This window comes from Tupaia chinensis, unplaced genomic scaffold, assembly GCF_000334495.1.
Source record: "Tupaia chinensis unplaced genomic scaffold, TupChi_1.0 Scaffold000416_1, whole genome shotgun sequence".
Lineage (NCBI taxonomy): Eukaryota > Metazoa > Chordata > Mammalia > Scandentia > Tupaiidae > Tupaia > Tupaia belangeri.
In genome coordinates this window covers 4,615,820-4,629,906 of record NW_006159921.1, presented here as the reverse complement: position 1 = coordinate 4,629,906, position 14,087 = coordinate 4,615,820, and positions in this window count along the sequence as shown.

Here is a 14,087-nt window from a genome sequence, read left to right as displayed (position 1 = left end):
AACGATTTATTATTCATCTCTGTGGCCCTGCCTCCTAATCGCGTCAGTCACGTGACGGGTTAGCAATAAATACTTACGGAATTATTCACTCTCTTGGTCCTTAACCTTCAGCCTTGATAAAATATGATTATGTATTGGCTGACATATTGAAAGAAATAAATGTCAAAAGGAAAAAAAAACTTAAATAATTGTTTCCTGGGGTTGGCAGGTGGTCTGATGGTTAGGGGCGTTGGATTCCCACATGACCGACCACAGTTTGAGTTCCAGACCTGGAGGCTTCAATTTCCCTTTCTCTCTCTCTGTGTCTTTCTCACTTTCCCTCTCTCTGTGCCTCCCTCTGGTCAAAATAAAAATAATAATGATCAATAAATAAAGTTAAAAGAATTACTATTTTTTTTTGGAGAGGTTTTCGCTATAGGGCGTGTGCGTTCACCAGACAGAGAGAGAGAGAGAGACAGACAGAGACAGAAGCAAGAAATCACACCCAGGGGGGATGGCCACACCGCAATCCCTTTTCCCCCATTCTCTTCTCAGGATTTTGGGCATGCACGCACATGCTCCTGGCGTGAATTTAAACTGCTGGGTCTGGGACTTGAACCATGGTCGACTACATGGGAATCCAGCAACATAGCCATTATGCCAACTGCTTGTCCCAAGAATTCTTTTTTTTTTTAAATTATTATTTTACTTTTAAATCCAACTCAACTTTGTATGGACTTTTATCCCAACTGGTCATCAGTACACAGTCCCCGTTTTACGTAAACAAGGAGCTAAAGTAGATGTAATTGTTTAAGAAGTGAAATGTAACCGTGATAATCAGTGAAGAGGACACAATAGCCCGGAATAGAGCTCAAGTGGGAGCTAAACAAACTAGACAATGGTGAGGTAAAGCTAAAGATGAGATAACATCCATGGAGACATTTGCCGTCTCTGAAAGAGGTATTTCTTCAGTGTGCAGGAATAGATGATTTCTAGGAAACCCAAGTGTTAGTTACGTGGTTGACCCCAAATCCCCTCCCCGTCTGAGGGCCACCTTTATGCCAAAGTCCCTGTAGATATTTCTCTGGGAAAAGTTTGCTCGTGGATCTTTGTGAAATTTATGTGTCTTTGTCTACATGTTAGTATGCTTCCTAAATACTGCTCTTGTTTCCTCTGGTTACTGTTTCTCTTTTCCTTAAGGCTTATAATCCTGAGGGATTGTGCCATAGCACTCTACAGGCAGAAACTTAAAGCCGAATATTAGATATCATTGTCCTAAAATTCACCCGCCATTCCTTCCAACAAGAAATATCTCCATGGTTTTGTGGGGGGCTGGCCTTCCTTCTCAAAGGGCCTATTTTCTTATCTCTGTCCTCTTTGTGTTGTCTTGCCTGTGTTGTTCCCTCAGAGTCAAAGTTCTTTGCAAAGCAATTCACTTCCCTCTTAATTTCCCATAACCCCCTATGCCTTGGGGTGGGGTGAGCATTCACAGGGCAGTTCAATACAATGAGTCGTAGTTTTCTTCATGCATGACATCTCCCCTAATCTGGTGCTGCTCTGCAAATATACAGAAGAGATCACAATCTGCTTTGGTTCTACATAGCAGATTATCTTCTGGATATCCACAGAAATAGTTGCTTTTGGGGCCAGCAGGTGGTGTGGTGGTTAAAAGTACTGGACTCCCACATGGCCAACTGTGGTTCAAGTCCTGGACTTGGTGGCTCGCTTTCTTACTCCCTTCCACCTCCCCCGATCAAATTGTTGGACGGCTACACACTATAAATTTTTGGTGACGTGTTGAACAAGTTTTTAACTGTAATCAAAGCTGAATATATATAGTGATACAATTTTGAGACATTCAAGTTCAATTCTACTAAAAGTAATTCATTAAATTAGGATAACTTAAGACATTATTAAATAAGGAAGAATGGGGCTGATAAATCCTACAGGTAGCATCCGATTCATTTTTGGATCATGAGCACTTTTAATGCAACAAACACAGCTTACGACCGAGCCCTCACATATCGAGCCGTCCAACATAGTAACAATGAGACACTCAGAGCTAGCTTGCTAAAAAGAAATCCTTAGGATTAACAACAGTAATAGCAACAGCTGACATTAATTGAGTATTCCTGTTTGCTAGGCACTTTTTTTTTTTTTTAAGATGTTTTTGCTATAGGGCACGTGTGCTCACCAGAAAGAGAGAGGCAGAGAGACAGAAAGTGATAAATCACCCCCCAGGGGGGATGGTCACGCTACAATCCCTTCTTCTCCATTCTCCTCTTGGGATCTTGGGCACGCACGCACGCACATGTGCCTGGCGTGAGTTTAAGCCACCGGGTCCAGGTCTTGAAACACAGTCGACTACATGGGAGTCCAGGGACATAGCCATCACGTCAACTGCTGGTCCCCCAATTCAGTTTTTAAAAAGACCGTTTAACACCCACATTTCTCTTGCCGATAATAATAAAAATAAGTTTGTATTAGTTCACTCAATAAAGGAGAATTTAATAAAATGACACATATATTAATATTGAGTCTTGGAAGCCAATGATAGAATTACAACTGTCACTCAAGAGAATGGACAGCCACAAGGAATCCAGAAAACAGTCTTTATTTTTTTGTGCCCACTTTTCCCTGCAAATGTTTTTTTTTTTTTTTGAGAGAGAGTTTCACTGTAGGGCGCGTGCGCTCGCCAGACAGACAGAGAGAGACATAGAGACAGAAAGAAAGCGAGAAATCACTCCCCAGGGGGGATGGTCACGCCGCAATCCCTTCTCCTCCATTCTCCTCTTGGGACCTTGGGCACGCACGCACATGCGCCCGGCGTGAGTTTTAAGCCACCGGGTCCGGGACACGAACCGCAGTCGACTACGTGGGAATCCAGCAACATAGCCATTACGCTAACTGCTGGTTCCCCCTGCAAATGTTTTTTATCTAGCTGTTTTTGCAAACCAGCTGTTACTCATCTACTCCTAAGATAATTACTGTGCCCTAGTTCCCAAATTTCTATAGTTTCCATATAAGTGAACCCACATTAAGACTTTCCTCTCTGTCACTTTACAAATCCCCAAGGAGGGGCTCTGATTGGCTCCGTTTGGTTCAGGTGCTCAGGCACTGTCCAGTTGGAGGAGTCCTAGGCAATGGTCTGATGTAACTGAAATTTGGCTTCCAGGGTTCCATCCAGTGACCTTGGGGATCAGAGAGGAGGTCTGTTCTCAGAGAAGAAGGAATTGTGACCCGGGGAAGACACCACAAAGGTCTCTTCTATTCCCATGTAAACTAGGTCTCTGTGTAACCCAGTCCTTTACCAATTCAAGGACTAGGATGGATTTAAGGACAGTGTCTTGCCTATCCAGCTAGGTGTATTTTTAGGCTAGATCATTTAAGTATATAATTAAGGGCAACAAATTTAAAAATCAGTCTGAGTAAACCAAAATGTTAATTTGAGTCTGCTGTAAAACAAATAGTATAATAGATCCCAAGGTTGAGTGGAAGTGTTTTGGATTATTTTTAATACCACACCCTTAATTTGTGGGGATAATTGAGATACATCCCAGCTTCTAGTCATGCCAATGATATTTCTGAGTTAGTTTAAATTAGATGACCGTATTTCCTGCTATAACTGATGGTCAGATCCTTGGAGAAGTGCCTGCAGATAATGATATAAATCAATCTGAGTGACGCATCAGTAGAGAAAGTGGAAATCCTTCTTAGGTTCCTAATTTGTCACTTATATTCTCTTACAACCTGACAAAAACTTGAGCGATCATCTGAGCCCCAAACCAGAATTCTACAGACGAGATCTGAAGCACAGAGAGGGGAAATGACGAGGCCATTGTCCAGTGACGAAATGAGAGGCAGACCCAGGGTTAAAATTCTAGATTCCAGTCTTCTTTGTATTATGTCCTGCTATTAATAGTACTAACACAAACCATGTTACAGTACTTCTATAATAGTTTCGCTGGTTTCTAAGTTACTTTTCCCCCAACATCTGAAATTTACTTTTTCAGACTAGAATTTTTCTTTTCTTTTTGTAAAAAATTTTTTGTCAGAGTCGTGCGCCAGAGAGGGACAGAGAGAGGGGCAGGGGAAAAACGCCCTCCATAGGAGATGGTGAGGCTGCCATCCTTTCTCCATTTTTTTCTTCTTCTGGGATTTTGGTCACGCACACCCATGCCTGGCATTTTGTTTCTAAGCCACATCGTTGGGGACTTGAGCTACATACAGCGTCAGCCGTGTGGGATCCAGCTGCCTTAACTACCACATCACTGGCTGGCCCGGGCCTAGCATTTTTCAGCCCCTGAGTATAAATTCTTTAAATAATGTTCTGGAGAACTCAACTCACCCGTACATAACTCAACAGCACAGATGATTAAATAGTAGAGAAAAAGTTATCTTAAAAATTGTATTATTTTGCCAGAAAAATAAGTTTAAGTTTTCTTAATTGCAGGGGGAAGAACAACAAATGTGCGCTTTCTAATTTGGAGTAAATCTGTGCTGCATTACAAACTGTTAAGACATCTGTAAGGTTACAGTTCTATTAATTTTGTGTGTTGTAACCATGCAAACACGTGACCCCAGATTCCTCTTACTCTGTTTTCCCCACTCTATGACCGTATACGCCAAGAACAACGAGGCTATGGATTAGAAATTTATAACTGTTTCATAGATTTGTATGTGCACAATATTCTTTCAGCCTTTCTCTTCTCATTGTTCACAATGAACAAAGAGGAAATATGACTAAAGAGATTTTACTGATCCAGTGATGGCCATGCTAAATTCCAATATGCATTCTCAATTCCGAATATTTGGGGAAATGAAACATGATGATAAACAGGAAAATGGAAAAAAAAAAAGTGAGTGCAATGTGCCAACCTTCCTTGGCCAAATGGCCTGAGGGTTAGAGTTCTGAATTCCTAGGTTGTAGTTTATACAAGTTTTAGATACATATTTTATTAATTTGCTTTTTCAGTTTGCAGAATGAATGAGTTAGTTCACAAGTGTACCTTTATTTTAAATTTGAAGAACAATTTTCTGAAAAGTAGAAGGAAGTTTTCTGGGAAGACTAAGCACCTTGGTGATTATAATTGTTTTATTATTATTATTTCTAATCTTTTTGCTATAGGACACATGTGCTTGCCAGAAAGACAGAGAGAGACAGAGAGACAGAAAGTGAGAAATCACCCCCCAGGGGGAATGACCATGCCACAATCCCTTCTCCTCCATTCTCTTCTTGAGATCTTGGGCATGCACACACACACACCCAGCATGAGTTTAAGTCACTGGGTCCAGGACTTGAACCACAGTTGACTACATGAGAGTCCAGCAACATAGCCATTACACCAACTGCTGGTCCCATATACTTGCTTTAAATTTTAACCAGGGGGCCGGCAGGTGGTGTGGTGGTTAAGGACACTGGACTCCCACATGGGTGACTGTGGTTCGAGTCCCAGATCTGGTGGATTACTTTCTCACTTTCCCTCTCCCTCTTTCTCTCACTCTGTTCTTCTCTCATCAAATTAAAATACATAAATAAATAAATAAATAAATAAAATAAAGTTAAATAAAATAATTCTTTAAAAATTTTTAACTAAAATTATTATTAAAAACAGGGACCAGCAGTTAGCGTAATGGCTAAGTTGCTGGTCTCCTTTAGTCAACCGTGGTTCGAGTCCTGGACCTGGTGGCTTAAACTCACGCCGGGCGCATGTGCATGTGTGCCCAAGATCCCGAGAAGAGACTGGAGGAGAAGGGATTGCAGCGTGGCCATCCCCCCCGGGAGGTGATTTGTTACTTTCTGTCTCTCTGTCTCTCTCTGTCTTTCTGGCAAGCGCACATGCCCTATAGCGAAATCCTCTCCAAAAAAAAGAGAAAGAAAAAAAATATTATTAAAAACAGAGTCATGTTCTAAAAATTCATATAGAACTAGAAGAGTCTTGGTCCCTAATATTGAGTCATGCTCTCTAGAAGCATAAACTTTTAGCTGACTTTCCTAGATTTTATCTTCACATTTCTTTTTTTTTTAAGAAATATTTTGCTAATTTTATTTATCATTATTATTTTTTAATTTGCCACAGGCCACATGCACTCAACAAAGAGAGAAAGCAAGCTACCAGAGTCTGGACTCAAACAGCAACTGGCCGTGTGACAGTCTAGCACCTTAACCACCACACTGCCTGCTGGCCCTTATCTTCATATTTCTAAACATGCTTAAAAAGTATTCATTTTTTTTCAATTTCAGACATTATTTTATTGATTGACTTAATGTACACAGTTTTCTCTGCCCTCTGAGCTACAGCTGTGATAATATTTGCATGGCCACAATATTATTAATATAGAATTTTGGCTTATCCCCAAATTATAATATTAGAGTAGTAGAGTTAGCAGAAGTATATGTATGTGTGTAAGCCAGGGACATTAATATACATAGAGCTAAATCTTCTTCTGCTTTAACCACCATGCCACTGGCAGGCTTGTCTTACTTTTTATCTGTCCATCTCTCCATATAGGTATATTTAATTAATTAATCACTAATTAATTCTAATACACTGCTGGAGTTGACTGTTTCCTCTCAGGACACCAAAGACTTTAAATAATCCAATAGTTTTTTTTTTTTTTTTTTTTTTTTTTTCTTCAAGGCACACAAAGTTTTTAAAAAACCAAATAGTTTTTTTTTTTTTTTTTTTTTTTATTGTAGAGTCACCCCTGTAGGACTATCTATACTCCTGTGCTAATCTTGACAAATCTCTGGGCTTAATGACCGGTGTATAGTCTGGGACTCCCCTTTACCTTCATTCTAGAACATTTTTTTTTTCCCTGTATGGGGTCTTCTGTTTTGTGGATCCTCTTTCTTGAGCTACTTTTTCATTTTGTAAAGTATATTTTTAAACCACTTGTTCAGAAAAGGTGCTTGGCAATTAACATTTTTGGACACTATTTGAAATCTGAAAACATTTTAGTTTAGGTGTATAGAATTCTATATAGAAGGGATCAGTCAATGACATAATGGTTACATCACTGGGCTCCCATGGAGTCAACTGAGGTTCGAGTGCTAGACACGGCCGTTTAAAACTCATGCTGGGCACATGTGCATGTGTGCCCAAGATCCTAAGAAGAGAATGGGGGAGAAGGGATTGCAGCATGGCCATCCCCCTTGAGGGGTGATTTCTTGCTTTCTGTCTCTTTGTCTTTCCAGTGAGTGATTGTGCCCTATAGCAAAAATCTCTCTAAAAACTTTATAAGTAATATTTCTATATATAAAGTGATTATTTCTCTGAATCTTGAAGATATTACTTTTCATTTAGTTTGAGTGTTCCTATAAGTCTAATATTAATATGGTTAATAATATTTTCTATTCGCCTTTTACCCTGGATTTGAATTTTACAATAATATGTATTAGTGTGACTTTTTAAAAAAAATTCATCATTCTGGACTCTCAGTGGAGATACTTTTTTTTTTTTTTTTAAAAGTTTTTCCTATTAAAAAAAAATTCATCATTCTGGACGCTCAGTGGAGATACTTTTTTTTTTTTTTTTTTAAAGTTTTTCCTATAGGGTATCTGCACTTACCAGAGAGAGACAAAGAGGGAGAGAGAGAAATTGAGAAATCACCCCCCCACACACACCTCCAAGGTGATGGTGATGCTGCAAACCCTTCCCCTCCACTCTTCTCTTGGGATTTTGGACACACGCACACACACGTGTATGTGCCATGATTTTCAAATTACTGGGTCCAAGTCTTGAACCATGGACTCAGCCATGTGGGATCCAGCCACATTAACCTCCATGCCATTTGGTCCAGTGATATAATTTAATGTCAGTACTTCAATCATTCAGTGCCAGGGCATTTGCTTCTGAGTTACTTTTTAGAAAAATTTCTTTCCTTCAGAGTAAGTTGAATCTCTATGGGTTTGGGTGGGGCTTGTTGACTTCATGTTGGGAAGATTGGGCATGGGCCTGACTAACTTGTTGGGGACTTTCCAAACGTCCTGACTCTCAGTTTCTCCTCCCATCTCCTGACTGAGTGTTATGTCTCACTGCCAATGTTGAGGAGCCAAGTGTTAGCAGAGAGCTGAGAACTAGTTAATTTCTCTAGAGAGTAAACGTCCTGCTTTTGCTAAACTGATGGAGGGATAGTGAACTAGCTTGCTGAATAGTGCAGAGGTTTATTTATTTTAGGTTTTTGCCATAGGGCTTGTGCACTCACCTGAGAGAAACAGAGAGAAAATGAGAGGAAATGAGAAATCACACTAAAGGGAAGATGGTCATGCCTCAATCACTTCTCCATTTTCCTCCTGGGATTTTGGGCATGTATGTACACACACCCACTGTGATTTTCAAGCCACCAGTCAGGGACTTGAACCATGGTTGCCATGTTGCTAGTCCAGTGCCTTAGCCATCATGCCACCTGTTGGTCCCAAACTCCCCCTTTATTTAATCCTATAATCTGGGACCATCAGATGGCGTAATGGCTGCATCACTGGACTCCCATGTAGTTGACCATGTTTTGAGTCCTGGACCTGGAGACTTAGAACTCATGCCAGTAGGTGTACATACATGTGTGTACATGCTCAAGATCCTGAGAGAAGAGTGGAAGATAAGGGATTATGGCATGGCCATTCTGCCCAGCAAGTGGATTCTCAGTTTCCCTGTTTCTCTCTCTTCTGGCAAGTGCACGTGCCCTATAGCAAAAATCTCTCTTAAAAAAAAAAAATGAAAAAGCTAATCCTATAATCTAACAGTTCTGTTTAATGAGTCGTTTGCATTTTGTTGGCCTACCCTGATAGATTTATATCAGCTCTGTTCCGTTAATCACTACTTAATACCCTTCAAGTTCCAGTATTTTATTGATATCTTTTATATCCTATTATAATTTCTTTTTTTTTGGAGAGGTTTTTGCTATAGGGCGCGTGCGCTCTCCAGACAGACAGACAGAGACAGAGAGACAGAAAGCGAGAAATCACCCCCCAGGAGGGATGGCCACGTCGCAATCCCTTCTCCTCCATTCTCCTCTTGGGATCTTGGGCATGCACGCACACGCGTGTTTCAGTTTACAGTATACATGTTTAGCTTATCATAGACTAACTTCAGGTAATATTATATCACTTCATGAATATTAAAAGAAGCTTACAGCATGAAGCTTATATACCATTTCATAAATAGCATAAGAAGCTTACAGGTGGCATGGTGGTTAAGGCACTGGACTCCCACATGGCCAATGATGGTTTGAGTCCTGGACCTGGTAGCTTGCTTTTCACTTTCCCTTTCTTTCTTTCTTTGTCTCTATCTCTGGTGAGTGCATGTGCCCTACAGCAAATTAAAAAAAAAATAAGTAAAATAAAAAAACATATGGTTACAGCAGTATACTTTCAATTTTATCCTCTACCTTTGTACTACCTTTGTATACATGTTTCTTTTATCTAAGTCTTAAATTCTATATTGCATTTTTGTTTTTGCTTAAAATAGCCTTTTGGTTATTAACCTCATATCTTTTTTTAATAATTATTTTATTTAACTTTATTTATTTATTTACTTATTTTAATTTGACCAGAGAGGGACAGAGTGAGTGAGTGAGGGAGAGAGAGAAAGTGACAAAGTAAGCCGCCAGGTCTGGGACCCGAACTGTGATCGGCCATGTGAGAGTCCAGAGTCCCCAACCACCACACCACCTGCTGGCCCCATAACCTCATATCTTTTGTAAGTCTGAAAAAGTCCATTTTACCTTTGTTTCTGAAAGGTACTTTGGATTTAGAATTCAACATTGGCAGTTGTTTTTTTTTTTTTCTTTACCTTCTCATTATTTAAAGATGTTGTTATTCTAGTTTACATTGTTGTCAAATAAATCTGCTTTATTTTCATTTATACATGTAATTTTAAATTTGCCGAAGGGCATGTGTGCTTGCCAGAGAGAGTGTGAGGATATGCAGCCTAGATACGGGAGGCAGTTATCACTAAATACTCCCTGGAGCAGGCTGACACATACCTTAGATGCCAGCAGCTCTGTGGAAAGATCCATGTGGGGAACAGGAAACATCCTGACCCTGGCTAGGTCATGCAATGCCTGTTCTATATAATGTTTATGACTTACACATTATCCTCTTTGATACATACTCAGACAGCCTTCCTCGGAGTTGCAGAGGAAAAGCATAAGTAAACTGGCTTGCCCTATGATGCATAATAGGATCATACATGATAGTAACAAGGTCGAAAAATGTCTACACTAAGGTCCTTATCTCTAATTGTAGAACTTCAACCGCATCCTTGAAAGCTTGCAAACAGTTCATTGTGCCTGGTCAAATGTATAAATGAAAAAGCTCAGTATGACTGAGCAGCACAGCTTGTCTGTGTTCACCTGCATCTTCTGATTCTGTGTCTTCTTTCTTTCTTTTCTCTAACTCTTTCCAAGCCCCAAGGGCAGATGCTGACAGTATTACCATCCAGAGAGGTGTTACTCTTAAGCTTGTCGGCAGACACAGACAGGAGAGAAAGAGAGAGAGAGAAAGCATCCTCTCCCCCCATGGAGAATGGCCACACCACAATCCTATCTCCCTCATATCTCCCTAATTTGGGGATTTGGGGTAGGCACAAACAAACATATAGCCCAGCATGTATACAAGCTTCTGGGTCTGAGACACCAACTACGCAATGCAGTCAGCTATGTGAGATCTAGCCACTTTAGCCATCATGCCATAGGCTGTCTTTAATCTTATTTGTATTGCTTCATATGTAATGTGTCTTTTTTCCTCTGGATGCTTTTTAGGATCTTCTTTTATCACTGATTTTAAGCAGCTTGATTATAATGTACTTTGATCTACTTATTTTTGCATTTCTTGTGCTTTGGGTTTATTTAACTTCTTAATTATGTGGGGTTATAGTGTTCATTTTCATTGCCAAAAAAAATTTGGCGATTTTTTTCCAAGTATTTTTTTTTTTTAAGTTTTTAAATTCTTCTCTCTTCAGAGATTCCAAAGATATGTTATTTGGCCTCTTCAAGTTGTCTCACAAGTTATTAATGCTCTTTCTTGTATGTTTTTATCTACCTTTTTTTTATGTCTTTATCTACCTTTTGTGTATGCATGAACATTTTGTTTTGGATAATTTCTATTATTATATCTTCAAGCTCACTAATTTTATTTTTGCACAGAGTAATCTGTCATAAATTTTAGAGTAGTAGTCAATGTTAGATATTATAGTATCTATAGAAGATCAATTTGGCTCTTTAGAAAATATCTTCCATATCTGGGACCAGCGGTTAGAGTAATGGCTATGTCGCTGAACTCCCATGTAGTCTACTGCAGTTCGAGTCCTGGACCCAGTGGCTTAAACTCATGCTGGGCACATGTGAGTGCATGCCCAAGATCCCAAGAGGAGAATGGAGGAGAAGGGATTGTGGTGCGGCCATCCCCCCTGGGGGGGGATCTCTCACTTTCTGCCTTTCTGTCTCTCTGTGTCTTTCTGGCGAGCACACCCTATAGCAATAACCTCTCAAAAAAAGAAAAACAAAAAAGAAAATATCTTCCATATCTCTACAAACCATGATTAGTTTTACTTCTACTGTCTTTAGCATACAAACTATAACTAATAATCACTGTTCTTTTTTTAGATCTTTGCTCTAGGGCATGTGTGCTCACCAGAGAGAGAGACAGAGAGGGAAAGTGAGAAATCACCCCCTGGGGGGATGGCCATGCTGCAATCCCTTCTCCTATATTCTCCTCCTGGAATCTTGGGCACACATGCACATGTATGATTTTCTTTTCTTACCTTTTTTAACTAATAAAAAAATTGTATATACTTAGAAGCATTCAGAATGTCAACAAAACAGCAGTGACTTTGTTGTTGTTGTTGCAGTTACAGAGTGGTATTCAATTACAGAACAATTATTTCACAAAAGCTGCATCAGAGACAACTGAAGATGAAAAAAACTACCATCCCCGTATATAACTAACTTGTCCTGTGCACCAACAAGAACCTGCTTTGAATTTCCATGCCAATTTACAACCCCTGTACTGTACCAGGCAAGGTTAGTGGCTATTGAAAATACCACCAGGACAGGGCTATCTAAAGACACATTTGGTAGTGTGTTAACTATACAAAAAAAGACACTGTACAGTTTAAAAACAAATCTGACACAGCCTTACATTTCAGTTTTTTTCTTTAAAAGGAGTGAGCTGTGTATGGGGGGGGGTGTTAAATGCTTTACAGAAGAGGGAAAAAAAACTGTACTAGAACCAACTTATTCATCATCATCTTTTTCACCTTCATCCTCGTCATCTTCCTCATCTTCATTTTCCTCATCTCCCTCCTTCTTTTTCTTGCCTTTTTCAGCCTTGACAACTCTCTTTTTTGCTGCATCAGGCTTTCCTTTACCTCAATATTCAGCAATATCCTGTCCTTATTTTTCCTTCAGCTTAGCAATCTTCTTTTCATAAGGCTGTTTACCATCTGCAGCAGTGTTATTCCACATCTCTCCCAGTTTCATTGCAATATCACCAATGGATAAACCAGAATGTTCTCCTTTGATTTTTGGGTAATACTCAGAACAGAACAAGAAAAAAAAAAAAAAAAAAAGGCCAAAGGAGGCCTCTTGGGTGCACTGGGATCCTTGAACTTTTTTATTTCCCCTTTAGGAAGGATATAGGTTTTCATGTCTTTTTCATAACGGGCCTTGTCTGCCTTTGCCATATTTCCAAACTTTCCTTTTTTTTTTAGCATGCATGGTCTTCCACTCTCCTAGAAAACTCTGAGAAGTTGACTGAAGCATCAAACTTTCCCTTTTTTATTTTTAGCATACATGGTCTTCCACAATCCTAGAAAACTCTGAGAAGTTGACTGAAGCATCTGGGTGCTTCTTCTTGTGCTCCTTCCAGCAAGTTTGCACAAGAAATGCATATGATGACATTTTTCCTCTTGGCTTCTTAGGATTTCCTGTGCCTATGTTAGTTATTTTTCTTCTGTGAGGAAGAGTCACCCAGTGCCCATCCAGCTCTCACTTTCTCTGGTGCTATCTCTATCGAGCTCAATGTACTGCAATGGCTGTTGCCCGCTGTGATTTTCAAGCCACTGGGTCTGAGACGCAATCACAGTTGCCAGACTCAATAAATGTTGTAATGTCTTTGTCTACTAATTTTATTAAATTATCTTTTGTGTCTGTTTCTTTTTCTAAATTTATTCATTCATTTATTTTTAGTTTGACAGAGAGAGACACGGGGTGGGGGAGTGAGAAAGCAAGCCACCAGGTCGGGTACTTGAACCGTGGTCAACCATGTGGGAGTGTCTAGCACCTTAACTGCCACGCCACCTGCTGATCCCATCTTTTGTGTCTGTTTCTATTGATTACTTTTTCTCCTCAATATAAGTAATATTTCCTTGTTTCTTTGTATGCCTGGTAATTTTCAACTGGATACCAGACATTGTGTGATGGTTGCTTTTATATTCTAATAAATATTTTTTGACTTGTTCTAAGATGCTAGCAGTAGTGTGATCTTTTTGAGGCTTGCTTTTAAGCATTCTTATATAGGACCAAAGCAGTCTTTGATTTAGAGCTAAATTTCCTGATTATTGGGCAATACTATTCTGAACGCTCAGTTAGACCATGAGTTACAAGGTGCTCTGCTCTGGTGGGTGGGAACACAAAGCATTCTGGGATGCTGTGTTCCAGCAGTTCTTCCCTGCTGCTTTGGAGACATTCTTTGCACAGTCACATACAGTATCCTCACAGGCATGTGCTTGTCAATACTCGGCTAAAATTTTGAAGGACACCTTTTAAATACTTTCGGAGCTCAGTTTTTCTCTCTGAGCAGACCTTTTTCTTTTTAAATTATTTTATTTAAATTCACTTATTTTTTTCTCTTTAAATTTATTTATTTTTTACATTAATTCGCTATACATCATTACAGCATACAGATGGATTTTCCATCCAAAATACACTGTGTATTGGCTCAATCAAGCACATCGACATACATGTTATCAGCAAATAATTTTCCAATTCTTATGTCTTGTATACTTTGTTTTTCGTTTTGCCATCCTTGATTCCCTATCCCTCCCCTCTGCCATGTCCCACCCTCCTCCCACATTGTCTCTGGTATCCATGGTTGCTTTCTATGCCTT